At 36.3% G+C, this 20,837-nt stretch overlaps 1 pseudogene across 1 annotated transcript in view; it reads left to right on the top strand.

Annotated features, from left to right (window-relative positions):
- Positions 1-20,837, top strand: part of LOC112849957 (uncharacterized) — a 339,733-nt pseudogene that overhangs the window by 213,544 nt on the left and 105,352 nt on the right. The gene's annotated exons all lie outside the window — the stretch shown is intronic.

Here is a 20,837-nt window from a genome sequence, read left to right on the forward strand (position 1 = left end):
GCACCTCCCAACCACACACACACACACACACACACACACACACACACACACACATGCATGCACGCATGCCACTGCCATCTGGGACTAGATAGTTCAGCCTTTATTCAGCTGAAAAATAATTCTGCTACTCAATAAAATATTTTTAATTAAATTCAGAAATAGGAATTAATATACTATGATTTTATCACTGAATTATTAGAGCATGGGTCAAATATTAACATGTATGTAAAATCTATGTATAATTAAGGAAAATTAGGGAAACCTGGGTGGATCGGTCAATTAAGTGTCTGACTCGTGATTTCACCTCAGGTCATGATCTCACAGTTTGTGAGACTAAGCCTCACATCAGGTTCTGCACTGAAGGTGTAAAGCCTGTTTGGGATTCTTTCACTCTCTCTGCCCCTCCTGCTCTCTCTCTCTCTCAAAATAAATAAATAAGCCTTAACAAAAGAAAAACTAAATATCACTAATGCTTTCCTTTGACAGTGAGAAATATTACTTCCTATGGATATTTTAAAAATTGGCTACAGTGTTCAGATCCTGTTTCTGTAATAATGATCAATCCTAGAACTAATTTCATTTGGGGCAAGTAAATGAAAGACATCATGAAGAAGTAGAAAAAAATGCACAGTCTAGTCTAGGCTCTGCCATTGTACTTCCAGAATCAGCTTTCTCATATCTAAAGCGGGGATTAATAATATTTGCTCGACCAAACTCATGGGAACCTTTTTCTAAGAACCAAATTAACATGTGTCAGTAAAAAGGATATGTAAATAGTAAAAGTGTTTGCAAACGTGAAAAATTTTTATACTGTGAAGCGATGTTGGAATCTTCCTTAATCCCATTGAACCTAGAGCCTAGGCAAGGGGGTAAGACTTATCCAGAAGAGTAATCTTCAAAGTATATCCTACTACAAAAAGAAACACAAGATATCGATAGATGTTAAAGGTAAGAGTAGGTAGAAATGTAATGTCTCCTTCTTCTGAAGCCATTAATAACTATAACTTCAGCTATCAGGAAGTATCATATTTCCCAAAGTCCCATTTAACAAAAAAGATGTGGTCAAGCAGTAGAGAAATTTATTGCTGATATGCTCCCTAATAATTATATAGTATTATCACTAAAATGGGAGGAGACAAAATGATGAAAAGTAGCTTAATGCCAAACTGGAGGTGGGGGTTAGGGATGGAAGGAATGTACTCAACCCATACTCATCTTCTCTCTGACTTTGCCTGGACTCCATTGTTCCAAGAATCTAGTGAGCACTTAGTTTCCTTATTTCTCTGTAGTCCCCCAGCCTTGGGGCAAATCCTCTATATTAAAAATTCATGTGGCATATTGTATTTCTTTGTTAAACTGTCTGTCTCTCCCATAAAACTAGAAGTGCCTTGAAGATAAGAATCCTGTCTTTTTTTTAAATTCTTTTTTAAGTTTATTTATTTTTAGAGAGAGAGCAAGCAAGCACAAATGGAGTAGGGGCAGAGAGAGAGGGAGAATTCCAAGTGGACTCCACGTTGACACAGCACAGAGCCCAACATAAAGCTCAAACTGACAAACCGTGAGATCATGACCTGAGCTGAAATCAGAAGTTGAAGGCTTAACCAACTGAGGCAACCAGATGCCCCTAAAGAATCCTGTCATAATTCTCTTGTAGCCCTGACTGATGCTTTGCACTGGGCCTGGCATTCAGTAGATGTTCAATGAATGTTAGGTGAAGGAATGAATGGGTAGAAAATAAATTAAAGTAGTAGGAAAAGATAGAATTTAGTAAAACTTTAATGAAGAATTGCACTTCTTAAATTAAAAGGAACTGTTTTCAAGACAGAGCATAACACAAATGTTGTATCAAAGTTTAATAGAAAAATTAGTCCATAGCCTTGCAGGTATATTTTTCAGGAGACTCCTGGAAGACATGATTAGTTGCTAATGTCTGAGTTCCTATGTTTACACTTACTCTTGTCTTAAAAAATAGACTTAGAACAATTATGATATTCGGTTTAAACAGATAACACTTTTCTTTGAAAAAAAGAATGTATTTTTAGGTTGAAATAGGATGGAGGAAGAGGTGTTACAAAAGTCACAGGGCTGTGTCCAATATATAAACCTAAAAGCTTAGGAATCCTTTTCATATACAGATTTGGTAATTATTTTGTAAAAGGAGAGAGAACATTTTAAATTTGTTTGAGCTGAATATATTCTAAATTACAATATGGCATTAACTTCCATTTTTTCAAATGTTGTAAAGATAGGTGTGAAACTCTCAAGCATTTTCCAGAATTTTTGAGCAAACTTAACTATTAACCATCTGTAAATGGGTCATCTCATTCTTCCTCTTAAGCATGACAAAAGAGTATATATAATCCTTGACTGTGCTTACAAGAAATATTGGGAGGAATACCATATCTGCCAGGCTGTAGAAATTTGACTTTCAATGGAAATGTTTCATAAGGTAAATCTTACTTTGTCCATTACCCTGCCTGCTATATGATATAAATTCTTTGCCTACTAATCACAAATCTCAAGATCTGGGAAATAGAGTTCCCTAGAACAGGCTATATATTTTTTATTGCCATCTCGAATCAAACTGATGCCGTTTTTCATGAGAGGACTAATAAAAGTCACATTCTGTATTGAAACATCCCTGTATTTTATAGACCCATCTGATATAACCTTAATAAAGTTTTAAAACAATCCATAATAGATTTTGCAAGAAGCTCAGATCTGCCAGCACTCTCATTAACAGCCCAATTTGAAGCACTACTTTAGGCATGATTATCTGCAAAATGTTAGTGGGGTTGTTTAATATTAACAGACTAGCTGAAGGGACAGGAAGCTCAATTATTCAAAAATCCAGTTAGATTGCTATTTAGAGTAATTTAACAAATAAAATTTCATTTATTCTTATTTTCAAAGTACAGACTTATGTTTATTTCCTCAAATATGTAGTTCATCGAAAGTGCCGACATTTCTAAGTGATTCTGCATGAGAAGAAACAGTTGATTAAAATAAAAATACCCCTTAGCTTGTTAAAACATAAATGTATTACAAATGACACCATACTCATACAGTCTTTGCTCAGTTGACTACACATTATGAAACAAAAAAGCCAGAGTCTTTCCCATCTAATGTTCACAGAAAGGACAAATAATGAACAAATATAGTTGCACGTAATTGTCTTTTACATATAATTGTCTTTTTTATTGACTCCTCTATCTGGGAGGATATCCTCTGGGCCTGAGACCTGTTTATAAAAAGTATTTACTTAGCTAGACTTTCTTTCTTTAACATAGGAGATTAGCAAATTAAGATTGAATTAATCATCAGATATGGCGCCTAGGCAGCTTGGTTAAGCATCCAACTTCAGCTCAGGTCATGATCTCCCGGTTCATGGGTTGGAACCCCTTATCAGGCGCTGTGCTGATAGCTCAGAGCCCGGAGCCTGCTTTGGATTCTGTCTCCCTCTCTCTCCTGCCCCTCCCAAGCTCACTAGCTCTCTTTCTCTCTCTCTCTCTCTCGCTCTCTCTCTCTCAAAAATAAATAAACATTAAAAATTTTTTTTATTTAAAAAAAAAGATTGAACTAATCATCAAAAAGAATGAGACAGTTACTTTAGTTGTGATGTAAGATTGTCTGTCCTGTATTAAACTTTGTGTGTATGTGTGCAAGTGTGTTAGAACTGATATTGAAAGGGCACCTGGATGGCTCAGTCAGTTAAACGTCCGACTTCAGCTCAGGTCGTGATCTCATGGTTTGTGAATTCAAGCCCCGCATCGGGCTCTGTGCTGACGGCTCAGAGCCTGGAGCCTGCTTCAGATTCTGTGTCTCCTCCTCTCTCTGCCCCTCCCCTGCGCATGCTCTGTCTCTCAATAATAATAAATAAACATTAAAAAAAAAGAACTGATATTGAAAAGAGCTGGATTAATTTACTGCAAATTATTGAGAGTATGGTCAGAGTCTGGGAAGATAAGAGACAGCAGTCAAAAAGGGAGACTTATTTTCAATTGTTTCTTCTCTGTACTGTTTGTGTGTGTGTGTGTGTGTGTGTGTGTGTGTGTGTGTGTGTGTGTGTATTACAGCCAGTAAAAATATTCAATTCAAGGAAATTGATAAAATATAAATTTGTTGAACTTAAAACACAGAAGCAAACTTATTTATTATTTATTTATTATTAATTGCAGTGAAAGAAGATCCAAGCCATGGCTATTAGACTACTAACTCTCATAGTGGATTTAGTGATGATAACAAAAACAGAAAGGGATTTCATACACTTGCTACTAGTCACCCTTCTCCACTACACCTATTAGTAGAATTCCAACCAATATTTATTCTTGATTGTACAACTTAGCCATTGGACACCATTTTTGTATACTTTTGCATTAAATTTGACAATATACTCGGTTCTTAGTAGGTCAGTTGAACCATTAAAGCCACTTTGGGTCAGGTAGTGCGATTTGGAATTACAGAATTAGAATGAACATTAATGTATTCTTGTTCCTTTTTGTTAGCTTTTAAATGTCGTATGTCTAACTCTTGAATCTGTTTATTTTAGAATTCTGATCACTTATCCAAAATTATTTTAAATTCCCAAAGACCAGTAGGCAGTATGTAGGGCAGAGTTACAAACATATCATATTTGAAGTCATTTCTCCTCTGGCTTTCACGGGAGGTCCTCCCCGTTTCATCCCTGATGATTACCTAATCCTGCATAAGACAAGGAGGACAAAATGAGATAAATTAACACCCTAGGCTCCTGGGTACAATTCCGTATATGACAGTTTTTCTTGCCCTGCAGAGACAATCTAGTTTTCTTGAAAGAATCACTTATTTTACTCATAGAAAGCAGTGTGCTCCCCTGCCTCACTATGAGAGGTAATAATTACAAGACCTGCTTCACACTTTGATGTATCTGTTTGTTTCTTGGATATTGCTCCTGGGTTATTATAGCAACTGTTATATTTCAAACAGGAGTTTATACGATATCTTTATATGACAAGTAGCACCTAGACTTTTCAAATTAGACTTTGCCCATGACTCATTCTCACTTGTTATGTTCACGGTATGTTCACTTGTTATGATCTGGTTTCTGTGACCAGATCTGCAATATCATTTTTATTTAATTTTGTTGCTCAGTTAATGCTAATTTCATTTTGTTATTTTCCATATTGAGGAAGTCAGAAACATTCCCTTTTAGGTTAATGACACCTTTTCAGGATGATTTGAGGATTTATTTTTATATCTAGGTTGTTATTCTTTTTCTAAAGCCAGAGAAGAATAATTTTGGATCATTTAGGAGGATCCATCAAATGAATTATAATTTGGAACCACTTACTTCAGGTGTTATTATTATTTTTTTACATAAATGAAGACATCATCCAGACTTTTCTAAGAATGTCCTGATTTAATGAGCTTATTCTTTTTAATGAAGGACATTTATTAAGGGCATTACTAAATATATATTTATTTTGTAACATTCATTATATAAATATATTTATACACAAGGTGATTTTGATTAATGTGTATCAAAATTTGGTTGAGAAAATAAAATCCATATTTTCTTCCCCACTGGCAAGCAAGCAGGCAATATTAAATACGAAATATGATGATGATAAAATAATTTGAGAGATTTAATGCCATAAAATCTTAACCTTTTTACAATGAGGTCAATGAGATGGTGGGTTAAGCCTCCCCAGGTGGCTACTGAGAGTCTCTTGGTCTGGTTGAGGATGGAAAGCTCTTCTGGCCCTTGCTGAGGTTTGGTGCACTAGCTGGCAGTTGTGTACTCCACTTAAACATCAGTAGAGAAAACTCTTTGCCCATGGCTGGGTTAGGTTTCAGGGTTAGGTACAACAATTCTAGGAGTCTCCCTGTAAATGACTGCTCAAGGACACTGGTCCAGATGAGTGTTGGGGTTATAGAAAGATAATCATTACATTTATTGCCCAAACTAGACCGCTTTGGAGAATAAAGGGTAGAGGGATACTTAATTAAAGTTTTATAGTTGTAAGTATTAAAACATAAAAAATATTCCATTCCATAAAATAAACATGTGTGATTTATAACATGTAATAAATGAAAACACCAGAGTAGCAAGGACATTCATACTACTCTCTCTAAGCCCTACAGTAGGACTTAAAAGCCTTTTGTGAATGACCCTATAATTTTCTATGTTATCCACTGACCCTGTCAACTGAGGGCCAGTTGCAGCAAAAGACTACTGGAGCCAATCTTCTCTAGAGTTTAGAGAACAAAGTGACTGTAGTTGATGTGTGGATTACATCTCTATCTCATGGAATTGTTGGAAGGGTGAAATTGGATGGGGTGATGTGTGGGAATACCTTCTACCCTGCTGATCTAAGCATCCAGAAATGCTAGCCTCCTTCCCTTCCTTTTTTACCACTCACAGCACACTTGCACAAAATTCATACAACACCCACTTCACTTTACCTTTATTCTAGTTGTTCATGCCTTTTGTCTATTAGACTCAAAGCTTCTTTAGTACAACCCACTTTTTATATGTCTTTATACCTATCCAGGGCCCAGGACACTGTTAGATCATAAAAAATACATGTTGGTTAATGGAATGTTTCTGACTGTGCCCAAGAAAGAGACTCCTATCTACCCATCTTGCTCAAAAAGTGGAGAAATAATTCAATGGGTTTGTTGAGCTTGAGGGCATTAAATGTTAAAGGCATGTGACATTCTTGGGTCAGATTGACAAGGCCAGCTTCTCATCTGTCATCTGGTTTCCTGAGTAGATTACTCCCCAGGTACATGATTCATTATGAAGAACAATACAGATTTTTAAGCTACTAATATATCCATAAATAGGCATGCATGTGAACCGAGATGCCCTTGGTCTCCCAGGTCCTCTATGTGAACCAATACATTCAGACCTCTGAATCTGCCATGCTGAGGGTCAGAACATGAATGAGAAAGATCAGGGAACAAGCTTCTCTGAGGCCAATCTCACCTGAGTCTCTCAGACATTTCGACTAGGCACGTTTATACCCTTTCATGAGTTGAAATAACTTTGCTATGGTGTGGTGTGTCTTTACTTTCCAAGGAGATCATTAGTCTATGCCAAATTTTATTTTTGTTTTCAGTTGTTTTTCCCCTAAAATTTTCATAATGATGTGAATGAACATGTATTGTTGAGTAGCACTTTGTAATTTATATAACCTACTATTTCAGTAGAAGGTATTATTATTCCTGTTTCCAGTTGTGAGGAAAATGGAGCTTAGAAAGATTAAAAGATTTGCTTGTGATTAGTAAGTGGTGGAAGTAGCCTTTTTTTTTTTACTCCAAATCTAATGCTTTTTCTACAGTGCCACCTGTCTTCAAATATATAGTGTGCAAAGATATTTATAATCCTTCTAATGAAGAATGTAAGTTGAAAATGAATTAGCTAATATCCCAGAAATGCTTCCTTTAATAAATACAATAAAAATTTGATAAGAATTTAGTGAGAGGTCATTCCATTCCATTTACTTTATGTAATTATTGTCTATTTTTTAAAAGTGTGACCTAGATCCTAGGTTGATTGGGCATTTTTAAATGCACATTGCAAACTAAGTTCAAATCTATTTAAAATTTTCTAGGTTGCTTTGATTTGTTTCTGGGTCATGGCTGATGTTTGCAGACACTCTGAATCTGGAATCATTGAAAGGTTTTATTAATGAATCCTTCTCAAGCTGTTCGTCAGTGAAAATAGCACAAATGCATATGGATGTTAGTCCCTGGGTGGCAAACTATGTCATCATGCCCAGCTTCCAAGAAGACCTGAGAAGTTTAGCACCACCCACACCCATTTCTTAGGAGACCTGTTTTAAGGCTGTGTAGATTTTCTATAAACAGACATATGTGTGAAAGCTACACACTGGAAGAATTAAGGAAACCATTGGATCTAGAACAATAGATCAGAAGAATATTAATGTTAATCAGAGGCAAACAAAAATTGTAATATATTTTGATTACTGATTTCTTTTCAATCTTACCTGATCCTTTGAATCTGTATATAGAGGAATCTTGGCCTATGCCCTGGGGAAGAACAGTACCTCCTTTGCTTTGTTTCCTCACTTCCTCTTCTTTTCTTTCCTTCATGATTTTGTTTTCCTTTGTAAAATATTCTTAAAACCATGGATTAGAATATACAGTGTTATATCTCTTTTTTTCTAAAAATATCCTGTATAGTAGGAAATATATAGAGAGATATAGATATAGATATAGATATAGATATAGATATAGATACATAGATAGATTGTGTGTGTGTGTGTGTGTGTGTGTGTGTGTGTGTGTTTACTTCTTACAATACTTTTAAAATGGAGACTGTCAGAAAAGATTTTATGGTGAGTTCTCATTTAAACTCTTTCATCTTTTCCAGAGATTTGGTAGTTAGTGGTAAATAAGATAAATTTTTGAAATTAAAATAGCCAAACTAAAAAAATAAAGAAGTCAAACTTTTCCATATAACATAACAAAAAGAAACAGAATCACAGAGTTGTAAGCAGGTATGGATGGAGTTGGCCGACGTCAGACCTTTTGGGTTCCAAGACACCAGGAATTGGACTTCAAGACTGAAACAACCCAATGGAAAGTGGATCGATTTGCGAAGGCTGCCATAATAAACTACCACAAATTGGGTGGCAGACATGTAGGTGCCTGGTTGGCTCAGTCAGTTGAGCATCCGACTTTGGCTTAGGTCATGATCTCAGTTTGTGGGTTCAAGCCCTGTGTTGGGCTCTGTGCTGACAGCTCAGAGCCTGGAGCCTGCTGCAGATTCTGTGTCTCCCTCTCTCTCTTCCTCTCCCCCTCTCATGCTCTGTCTCTTTGTCTCTCTCAAAACGTAAACATTAAAAAAAATTTTTTTTAATGGCAAAAATGTTCTGTTTCACAGTTTTGATGACCAGCAGTCTGAGATTAAAGAGTCAGCAGAGCCGTGCTCCCTCTGAAGGTGCCAGAGAAGGATCTATTCTAGGCCTCTCTCCTAGTTTGTCATACTTTGCTGGCAATTTCTGGTGTCTGTTGGCTTGTAGAAGCATCACACCAATCTCTGCCTTCATCATCACATGATTTTCCCTGTATGGGTGTCTTTCTCTTCATATGGCACTTTTCTTTTTTTGTAATTTAACTTTATTTTTTTATTTTTTTTAAACTTACATCCAAATTAGTTAGTATATAGTGAAGCAATGATTTCAGTAGATTCCTTAGTGCCCCTTACCCATTTAGCCCATCCTCCCTCCCACAACCCCTCCAGCAGCCCTCTGTTTGTTCTCCATATTTAGGAGTCTCTTTTGTTTTGTCCCCCTCCCTGTTTTTATATTATTTTTGTTTCCCTTCCCTTATGTTTATCTGTTTTGTCTCGTAAAGTCCTCACATGAGTGAAGTCATATGATTTTTGTCTTTCTCTGACTAACTAATTTCACTTAGCATGATACCCTTCAGTTCCATCCATGTAGTTGCAAATGGCAAGATTTCATTCTTTTTGATTGCCGAGTCATACTGCATTGTATATAAATATATACCACATCTTCTTTATCCATTCATCCATCGATGGACATTTAGGCTCTTTCCATACTTTGGCTATTGTTGATAGTGCTGCTATAAACATGTGGGTGCATGTGTCCCTTCGTAGTAGTGCAATTGCTGGGTCTAGGGTAGTTCTGTTTTTAGTTTTTTGGGAAACCTCCATACTGTTTTCCAGAGTGGCTGCACCAGCTTGCATTCCCACCAACAATGCAAAAGAGATCCTCTTTCTCTGCATCCTCGCCAACATCTGTTGTTGCCTAGGTTGTTCATGTTAGCCATTCTGACAGGTATATACGGTGGTATCTCATTGTGATTTTGATTTGTATTTCCCTGATGATGAGTGATGTTGAGCATTTTTTCATGTGTCGGTTGGCCATCTGGATGTCTTCTTTGGAGAAATGTCTATTCATGTCTTTTTCCCATTTCTTCACTGGATTATTTGTTTTTTGGGTGCTGAGTTTGATAAGTTCTTTGTAGATTTTGGATACTAACCCTTTATCTGATACGTCATTTGCAAATACCTTCTCCCATTCTGTCGGTTGCCTTTTAGTTTTGCTGATTGTTTCCTTCGCTGTGCAGAAGCTTTTTATTTTGATGAGGTCCCAGTAGATGAGGTCCCAGTAGTTCATTTTTGCTTTTGTTTCCCTTGCCTCCGGAGACATGTTGAGTAAGAAATTGCTGAGGGCAAGATCAAAGAGGTTTTTGCCTGCTTTCTCTTTGAGGATTTTGATGGCTTCCTGTCTTACATTGAAGTCTTTCATCCATTGTGAGTCTGTTTTTGTGTATGGTGTAAGAAAGTGGTCCAGGTTCATTCTTCTGCATGTAGCTGTCCAGTTTTCCCAGCACCACGTGCTGAAGAGACTGTCTTTATTCCATTGGGTATTCTTTCCTGCTTTGTCAAAGATTAGTTCCCATGGCACTCTTTTTGTAAAGATACCCGTCATATTGGATTAGATGTATACCCTACTTCAATATGACCTCATCTTAGTTTGACTAATTACACCTGCAGTGACCCTATTTCTGAATAAGATCACATTCTGTGGTACTGAGGGTTAGGACTTCAACATATAAATTTTAGGGAGACACAACTCAACCCATAACAGTAGGGTCTCAAGGCCAAACTCATGGCCAGAAACCAGGGGCCAGGAACAAATTTTCCCACCTTTGAAAGGAGGCTGACTCAAGCTGCTTGTTCTAATTTACATACCTCAGATGGTGAGGAGGAGTCAGAACTAGGCCAAGCCACCTCCTTGTTCAGAGACTGTGTCTATGATAGTTCCATTCCAGGAATGCATGTGTCCTAGTGCAACACTTGTTCTGGAGAATCTAGGTGCAGGTGACTGCAAAACTGGTATATGGAGATGAATGAGTTCAGAGAGATAGCAGAGAAAGTAAAATGCTTTAATGTAAATTAAAGTTGTCAACTAAAATTCTAAAGCACATAGAAGAGAGTCAGTGGTAGGGAAAAGAGCTAAAAATTTTAGCAATGAACATGATGAGTATAGTTCCATAATTCACTAATTAAAAATGGCTTTTAAATAAGTATGTTCAAGGGGCACCTGAACAAGGTGGCTCAGTCAGTTAAGCATCTAACTCTTGATTTTGGCTTAGGTCATAATCTCATGGCACATGAGTTCAAGCCTTGCATTGGGCTCCGTGTTGAAAGTGCAGAACCTGCTTGGGATTCTCTCCTTCCCTCCCTCTCTGCACCTCCCCCTGTGCACTTGCACTCTCTCTCTCTCAAAATAAATAAACAACAAAAAAAGAAAGGAATACTAAAAGAAAATAATAAAACCAAAACTGGCAAATGTGAATCCAAAATAAGAGGTCATAAAATAAAACTCATGGAATTGTGGATATAGTTATAGATATATCTTAAGAATTGAAAGATAGTGCTGAAGATTTCATTTAGCACATAATTAAATGATATGATGAGATGAAATATATGAAATGAGTTAAGATATATAATGTTATATTGAGAAGTTACAAAATATGTATATTAGGAGACCCAGAAATAGTGGAGAAATGACAGAGAAGTAATATTTGAAGAGATGATAGCGAAATAAATGTTTTTCCATAATTAGAGAAAGATATACAATTTAATTTACATTATAGTGAAGCTTCAGAACATCAAGGGTAAGGGGAAAATTCTAAAAGCAACAAGATAAAAAAGACAGATTACCTAAAATGACAGATGATTTGTCATAGTAGAGTCTAGAAGAAAATGGAGCAAGATCTTCAGAATGGTGAAGAATATACAGTCTTCATTATGTGCGAATTCACCTACTAAAATTTATTTTTATCTCCCAATCAATACTCACAGTGCTATCATAGTCATTTGTGGACATGCACAGAGCAGCTGAACATTTGAGTCACGCAATATACACGTTCCCAGCTGAGGTCAGACAAGGTAACACTGTCTTCTTATTTTAGTTTTCACACTGTAAACTAGTGTTCTTTTTGCAGTCTATTTAGTACTATGTTTTCCATATATTTGTGTGTTTTGTTAGTGATTGTACTATTTAAAATAATATATATATTATACATAATATATATATTACACATAATATATATTACGTGTAATATATATATATTAAGTATGGTGTTTTTAAACATAAACATACACAGAACAATATTCTTTATTGATAGGTTAGTGAAAACGTTGTGACCAGAGGCTTGCAGAAACCTGTGTACTCCCCTTTGGAATAAGAATTAAATCTCATGTAGGAATTATAAACCGAAGAAACTGTATTCTTCATATACTTAAATAGGGCAACACATCTTTTTTGTTTAAGTTTATTTATTTATTTTAAGATATGGGGAGAGGGAGGGGGGGGGAGGGGAAGAGAGAGGGAGAGGGGGAGAGAGAGGGAGAGGGGGAGAGAGAGAATCCTAAGCAGAGTCAGTACTGTCAGTGCAGAGCCCAATGTGGGTCTTGAACTCATGAACCTGTGAGATCATGACCTAAGCCGAAACCAAGAGTTAGCCACTTAACTGACTGAGCCACCCAGGATCCCCAGAGGGCATCACGTTTTTAGCAAGAAACCAAACCAAAGAATAACTTATCACATGATACTATATTCATTTGCTGGTGGTACCTACTGGTAAAGTCATTTTGAATTTTGATTTTTTTTCCTATATCATCCTATGTATACTGAAGAGCCTATTCGTAAAAAATGTCTCATTTTTTTTCAGCGACCTAGGGCAAACATCACTCTTTATAGGTATTGATTGTTGTTTCAGGATTTTTATGTACTTGAAATTTCCAAGATATTATCTTGATTAAAAGCATTTGCTATATTCCTTTTAGACTGTATATGCTTTCATTGACATTTTTTTTTATTACCATACAGAATTAAGACTTCCGTAAAACCCAGAGAGAGGACATTTGTTTAGCTGCTAACAAGAAGCAGCTGTTTTCTATGGGAGATCAATCATTATTTTCTGTATTTCTTATTCAATAACCTTATTTTCAACACGTGTCATGTCCTGCGAAGCGAACATTCAGGGGGCCTGTCATGTAACAGAACTGGACACAGCTTGAATTTTGAAACAGCAGAAATTCATCTGGAAAAAAAAAAGAGTCCAACATTTTCTTCTTTAATGATTTTGCTACTATAATAATAATGGGTTTTACAGACACAAAAAGAATGTAGATGGAACTCTATTTGTTGGAAGGAAATTCTGTGTGTTAAGTGGAGATAGGGCAGACCTCAGGAGGATATCCAAGTTTTCTTTTTTACTTCAAGCTCTTTTGTTGTTGTTGCTTCTATGTTCTCTTCACATAATTCTTTCACCTTTATCAACACCTTTTAGGGCCCCAGTGGTCTCTACCTTATCAAAAGCAGAATGAAGAAAGGATATGATATCGCTGATTTAATTCCTGGCATTACTGGAAGTAAACTCTCGTGGAGAATTTTATTTAATTTTTATCAGTTTGTCTTTGGTTAAAGGGATTTCCAACATTCTGAAGTAGGAGAGAGAGAGAATCTAGAAGAATCCTCCTGAAACCCCTTAATAATAATGAAAATAATAAAAATAACATTAGAACCTAACATTTATTGACTTCTCACTATGTACCAGGCTCTATGCTATCAGCTACTTTAATCCTCAAGACAATCCTATGGGTCAGGCACTATTATGAAGCTCCATTTTTATACATAATAAAAGCTTCTTGAGCTTACATAGCCAGCAGCCTCAGCATCATTCAGGAGGTGGTTAGAAATGCAAGTTCTCAGCCCCCCGCCCTCCAACGTGAAGACCAGAACCTCTGGGCTTGCAGCCCAGCAATCTTTTTTAACAAATCCTCCAGGTAAGTTGGATTCCTTAAAGGCTGAGATCCTAAACTCTGGCTCCCAGTGGAAGGGTCTTTTCTGCTTTGTACTAGAGAGCAGAGGGCTGTGTCGCATTTGTTTGTGTCCCAATGCCTAAAAATGTGCTTGATTCTTAAGAGGTGTTCAATAAAGGCACACTGCATAGCTGTGAATAAATCTGTAATGATTCATTTTATGTAGCTATATTGAGGGTAACAAGATGATCTGATCATTCACAAGCCCTCTTTAACCAGGTCTGCTTTCTTTTCTTTCTAGTGGGAAGATCTGTAATTTATTTCCAACAAACATCAGGCTATGGAGACCTCAGGTCCAGTGTGCAGTGATGGGTGTTCACTTGTGAATTGGAGCATTCTTCTTAAGATTTCAAGGTCTGAGCAGTGCACCTGATTCATTGTTTTTGTATTTTGACAGGCTGGGGATAGGAAGTGGAAGGGAGAGAGTATTCCAGGTATTCAGGGAGTGAGAAATAAGAGTAGCCAGACAGACAAGTCATGAACACATAAAACAAATAAGTACCAAAGACTGAATTACTAATATAAAGCAACAAGAGAAGCCACATTTTAAAGCAGATCATAATTAATAAAATAATTTATACAGATAGTTATTAAAGATGTTGAGTTTGGTATTGTGTCCAGAGTCCTAGAATAGGAATCAGCAGGTCAGGACTCCAGTCTCCAGTCTCCATTAACTGCCATTTGCTGATGGGTGGATGACTTAAGCTCCTCGAGTCTCTGTTTTTTCATCTGTAAAAAACCCTACCTACCTCATAAGTTTATTAGAAGAATCAGAAAGCATAATGTACAGGTCTTTCTACTGTAACATGAATTCCTAAGAAAACGCCACAGCCCTAAAAATAATGCAACTGTAAAAACATGAAGGGCGCATTACCTAAACCAAATGCAACTTTATAACCAAAGCTCTATCTAAAGCAACCATGCTAATAAAAATACTACTGTTCTTCAAAAGACAAATTAAAATCATAAAAAGGAAATTCTGTAGTAAATATAGGACCTTGCCTTAAAAAGTGTGTGAGAGAGAGAGAGAGAGAGAAAGAGAGACAGAGAAAGGAAGAGAACACAGCTAGCTAAAAAGAGAGTAAGGAAAGCCTGAAGCTTTTGAACAAGGGGACCAAAGCACACCAAATGCATATACCTCCAAGACCAAGCCAGTTCAGAAGAAGAATATGGAGTGAGTGGGCATTGGTTTTAGTTTGCAACACTTTCTGTATTTCAGTTGTATGGCATCCATTTAGCTGCTGATATGTGGTGGGACAAAAAAGCTAATATGTTGGAAAAAACTAGAATCGGAAACAATGCATTGAATTGACCTAATTCCCTTATTTATCAACATCTTATCAGCAATTCTTATTCTAGGAATACTTGTAACAAAACAGGCTGCATTTGGAAGTATTGTGAAGAAAGTCCCCAAATAATCAAAATTGTCAGTGTAATCAAGTCCTTTATGAATTTTTCATTAAATCTGTGGCAACATGCAAATGGTGGTGTGCTGAGTGACTTAAGGAATATTAGCCAAATGAACGATTTGTGGTCTTTGAGTTCTATCCTGAGTGATTGGGATGTATTTTGGGCAAAGCAATCAGTTAACGTACCTCTGTTTATAAAAATTTTACAGTGATACCAAGATAATCTCAGTATCTCCAGCAGTTAGTCATTTGGAATAAGCAAGGCGTCCAGAGGCGTTTTTATGTTTATGTGCAGAGTCTTTTTAATTAAATGGTAACTTTTCAAAACTCAAATTATTGGTAACAAAAATAACCCATTTCAGTTCTAACGACAGTAATGCATTTCTTGTTGCCATAGCTTTGAAAGTCAACAGAGCGAGCAAAGACTGCTTCACCCGTTCCTTCATTTCATCTCTTTCCTACCTGCCTGTAGGCCTCCCTTCCCTAGGTTTTGGGCCCACTTGTTTCATGAAATGGTTGCCATGCTGGCAAGTTGTGTGAGGCTACATACCTGAAAAGAAGTTTATTGGACGCTAGGGTGTGAAGAGAATTCAGGGCAACATTGGAAAGGGGGAAGAGGCAGAAGCAGCCTGGAAAGGAAGTAGGGAGAAGTTGCTGGGGACTTGGGGTAGAGATGGACACATTGGGGTCTCCCATGAGACAAGCGCCATGCCCCATGACTGCAGAATGTCCAAGGACATGTGCGAAGCACTGGAAAGTGGCCTCCTATGTGCAAATTCTCCCAGTCTTAACGAAAAGGACCCACCCCATTCCCAAGCGTGGCACAGAGGTGGCGGAAATGTTGTCTACGGAGAGCCCTTGAGAGCCCTGCACACGAGTGGCTGCTGGGGACCAAAGAACAGGGCCATTTCTCCTGACTGGCGCTGTCCTGAGAATTTGTTACCCGATAGAGATCAGTGCACCTTATATTTGTTTTAGCAAAGCAAGTAAAAACTGGCATGAATTGTCTCTCCTGGTGTGGGATAAAATAAATCTCTAACACAAATGTAAAACACCCCTCCCTGGATTCTTAAGCAGTACATAAAATGACTTAGCTTCACCTCTCCAGGAACGCAATTTATACACACATGCATTTACCTTTACAAAACAATGTAATACAACACTTTTTAGAAGTATTGGGTCTGTTTTTTATAGTTATTCCACCTCTTCTTCAGTTTTACTAAATGTCTCTGATTTCTGATCTGTTCCCCTCATTTAGCTCTGGCCTTTAGAGAATAAAGTTCATTAGAAATATAAATAACACAGTAATTTTGAAAATATATTTATGACATGAGAAAATATTTATAGTTCAATATTCAGTGGGGAAAAAAGCAGGATATAGATACATGCAGCATGATTTGAATTTTATATTAAAACAAAAATGTAGCAAATAACTAGAACCAACAACAGGATTGAAAAACTAATTAGCTGGTGATGGGGTTGTGCCAGCTTCGGGTACAGATAATTGGAAGGAGATGGAGAATTCTGCTTTTTGTTATCACCCCCTACTTCTTGAGAAAAAGAAAAAAAAAAGAAATGGGGGAGAAAGTTTCCTGCAATGATGCCTTGAAAGAAGGTCCAAGGAAATGGGAGAGTTACTTGGGATTCACCTACTACCTGATACATAGATATATGTACAGAGAGATTGAAAAATAAATAAAGCAGATATTGAAGTACACAAAAATATGGATAAAGATATGGGTCTGGGAAAGAAATTCATAAAGATAGAAAGGTAGATACAGATCAGATATGTGAGACTAGAAAGAGATTCGCCAAAGTGCTACCATACTCTCTCCCAATAGTGGCTTTATGGGATATTTAATTTCCTTTTTAAAAATTCTTTTCAGTAATATGCATCTTGTCAAAATGATAGTGTATTACTTTTATAATGATGAAAATATTTTAAAATGTTTATGCATTAGATAAGCTTCAGTAAGCACAGACTAAGGCCCTATTTCTTTAGATAAAGAAGATTGTGTAAAGCTCTAGGTTTTAAAATTCTGATTTTTATTTTTCTTTTTGAAGAGAAGGTTCTACTATGTCACCTTCGACAACGATATTAGTCCTGGCTGATGCACAATGACAAATGCATTAAATGAATTTTTGGCTTTTCACTTATGGGCTGTACCAGGTTATTTGTATTTTTCCTTTTATTATCAAAATGTACATGTGTATAAAGGCTGCTTAAGGGTACAAAATAGTAAATGGCTCCTTCACAATAATTTTTCATGAGTAATTCCTTTAGACTTCATTCTGGAAACCAACCTGTAATCTTGATCTTCTTCACTTCTCTGTTCTCTCATTGAGCTCATTTACAGACATGTTTTAAAACAGTATACATTTTAGAATGAGTATTACCAACCACATCAGAACGAGAATCTTTAGAGTTTAGTCTTCATCTTTCATTTTGTGGGAGAGGTAGGAATAGAGGAGGAGGAAAGGAAATTAACCCTTTCTGCTGTCCCTTAACATTTCTGGAAATGAGTATATAAAAAGACTTATCTCCATCCCTTAAGGTTGTTATCAGGGCTTTTAAGAAAGTATTCTAAAAGGTTTGTATAAGATGCTAATGAACATGCTAAAGCATATTCACTATATTACCAACTAATTTGCTTTCCTTTCTACGTTTAGAAATGTTTTTTAAGAGCAGTTGCTACATTACTCCTTTTTACCCCATATTGATTGAAAAAGAGTTATGTTTAAGGTCTTGAACGTTGTGAGTTTGGTATGAGGAAATAAACAATAGCTTTTTAATATGGAAGTTGGTTCTAATTGAAAGAAAAGCTTTGAAAAATTGGTAATAAAAAGATTCAGCATATTACTTTCAGGATGACATTTTGATAATGTGTGATTTAAATTGAAAAGATGTGCATTAAATTTCTGTGAAAATATTCATGAGAATATTAGACATACATTTTGATGTAAGAATATTTAAAAGTAATCTAAAGTATTTTTCTGAGCTCATATATTTTTGAACAATTAAATTTGTTAAGCCCTATTAGATGTTTAATAAAGGAAAGAAAACAGCATCAAGTGTTCAAATTTACTTTCAAATCATATATTTTAAAAATAAAATTTTAATATCCTTATTCTATAATTTTTATACTTATGGAAATGTTATTATTTCAAAAAGTTTTGAGACAATCTTGAATGTATTGTGTTCAGAGTTGATTACAATTATAGTTAAATTTTTGTATGGGCAATTTACAGAAAACAATTATCAGGTATTTGTAGCAAATCAAAATAATGGTGATTCTAATAAAAAAGAACAATATTGTTCATTTCTCTTTGAAACGTAAATTAATAACTAGTTGAAAGTGAGGAAGAGTATCTTTCCTTTATATGACTTTCCATCCAGCTAAAAAATTACATCTTTAGTTAAACATGCATTCACATTTTATGTTTTTTGATTCCCTCTTCCATGAAAGGCTTTTCTTGGGGAAGTTTTAATAAACTGCGTTTTAAGTATCTTGGTGATGAAGGCTAAGTATTAATATTTTGTGTCTTCCATATAACCTCTCACAGCATTACTACTACTAACTATCTGTTTATTGACTCAGTTAACCAGAAATTTATCTGCTATTATTAGGTCCAAAAAACATATAAAAAAATATACAGGGATGCCTGGGTGGCTCAGTAGGTTAAGTGTCCAACTCTTAATCTCAGCTCAGGTGTTGGGTCACCTGGATGGCTCAGTCACTTAATCATCTCTTGATTTTGGCTCAGGTCATGATCTCAAGGTCCTGAGATCAAGATCCTACATCCGACTCCATGCTGAGTGTGGAGATTGCTTGGAATTCTCCCTCTTCCTCTCTCTCTGCCCCTCTTTCACTCCATGCACTTGCTCTCTCTCTCTTTCTCAAAATAAATAAACATTTAAAAAACTACAGGTTTTACTGTTACTTTACATGTCTATTAAAAGCAGTCTTTCCTAGATATTGTTTTATATAGCTTTTGGTTAAGACTTTGTCACTTTTTTGCTGTTTTACTTCAGTTACATTGTCTACAGGGCTTTGTCCAGATTCTTGAATGCAGGCTTCCACCTTAATGACCTTAACACTTATTTTTAAATGTAGATAATTTTCCATTTCACAGACATCTGGTTTTTTATTACACTTGCATCTCTCTTTATTATAAATATATTTTGCTTTCACCTCATGAGAGCCTTACAAAGGAAATTCAATACAGTTTCCCCCAATAAACTCCTTAAAAATTATAATAAAATGTTTCGCAGGAGCATGATACATGTCCAGAAATGTGTTAAATGCTTATAGAAACATGAAAATAAGAATTATTTCCAACATTAGCATTTTTACCATATTTTTTTGAAATTCTTTTCTTGTGAATTACTGTGTTTCGAATTTGATTTCTGGCCTGATTTTTAAATAAACCGTCAGGAGATGGGTTCCCAGGAAGCAGACTCGGATGGAGATTAATGTGCATGAATTTTATTAGAGGGTACCCTTAGGATCAACAACTGTGGAAAGGAAGGGAGGGAAACAGAAATGGGTGTAGAAAGAAAATGGGCTCTGATGGAGTCGCACAAAACTCCAGTGGATCTCATGGGAAGTTCTGAAGTTGAGACGGCGCTTTAAAGTTTGCTGACTTGGGGCCAGGGGCTGGGCTTTTATGCTCTGCACGGTGATTGGATTCGGGCTGGCCCAAGAAGGGGACACATCCTTGGATAAGAGGCTATCTTTAGGAGAGACAGTTTCCAAAGACGGGTGACAGCGGAAGGCTTTATACTGGCAGCACTCTTGGCACCTGGGGTCGAAGTCCTTCATTCCTGGAGGGGGATCGGGCGGCACAGCACAGCGCCCGCCACACGCATGTATCATGAGCAGAGCTGGACGTTTGCACTGACTCTGCATCAAGCTGTTTTGAGCTGAGGCACACTCACAGCCCTGGCACACAAAATCATAGAGCAGATGCTGCTTTCTTCTCCTACCTCTTTGCCTCCCTGACATTTTAGCTTTCTTTGCATATTTAGAAGACCAACCAGTGATGTGCTTTGTTCCCTGAACTTTTGTGTTTGAAAAATCAACTTGAAGATTGCAGATAGATGTAACTGACAATGCATCTGTTATATTGTTCTTATGTGGAGTTCCCCCCGAAATATTTGGTAGATCTTAATATAGTTTCTCTTTTGACCTTGTTTAATTTGAATGGACACTTTTAATTAAAGCCTGCAAAATTTCTAAATGTGCCATATGGTTTGCATAAAAGATTCAGAATAGAAGGAAGGGTAATTATTGTCTATGGAATAGCGAAAAGGATGTTCAACTAGCCAACTATCAAATGTAATTCAGATGTAAAAGACAAACTGAAGGAGCAATAATCAGTTTTAAATTATACCAGTTTTGAATTATATTTTCTGGCCTTCTTATTTCGTATAGAATTTGTGGCTAAAACCTTAATAAAGTAGTAAAGAGTCATTCCCACCAAAACTTAATTGTTTTTACAGTGATTACATGTAGCTTACTCTACATTTGTTTGTAGCAGTTATTTGGGAATAC

The sequence above is a fragment of the Puma concolor genome, chromosome C2 (assembly GCF_028749965.1).
Source record: "Puma concolor isolate L17-30 chromosome C2, mPumCon1.1.hap2, whole genome shotgun sequence".
Taxonomy (NCBI): Eukaryota; Metazoa; Chordata; class Mammalia; order Carnivora; family Felidae; genus Puma; species Puma concolor.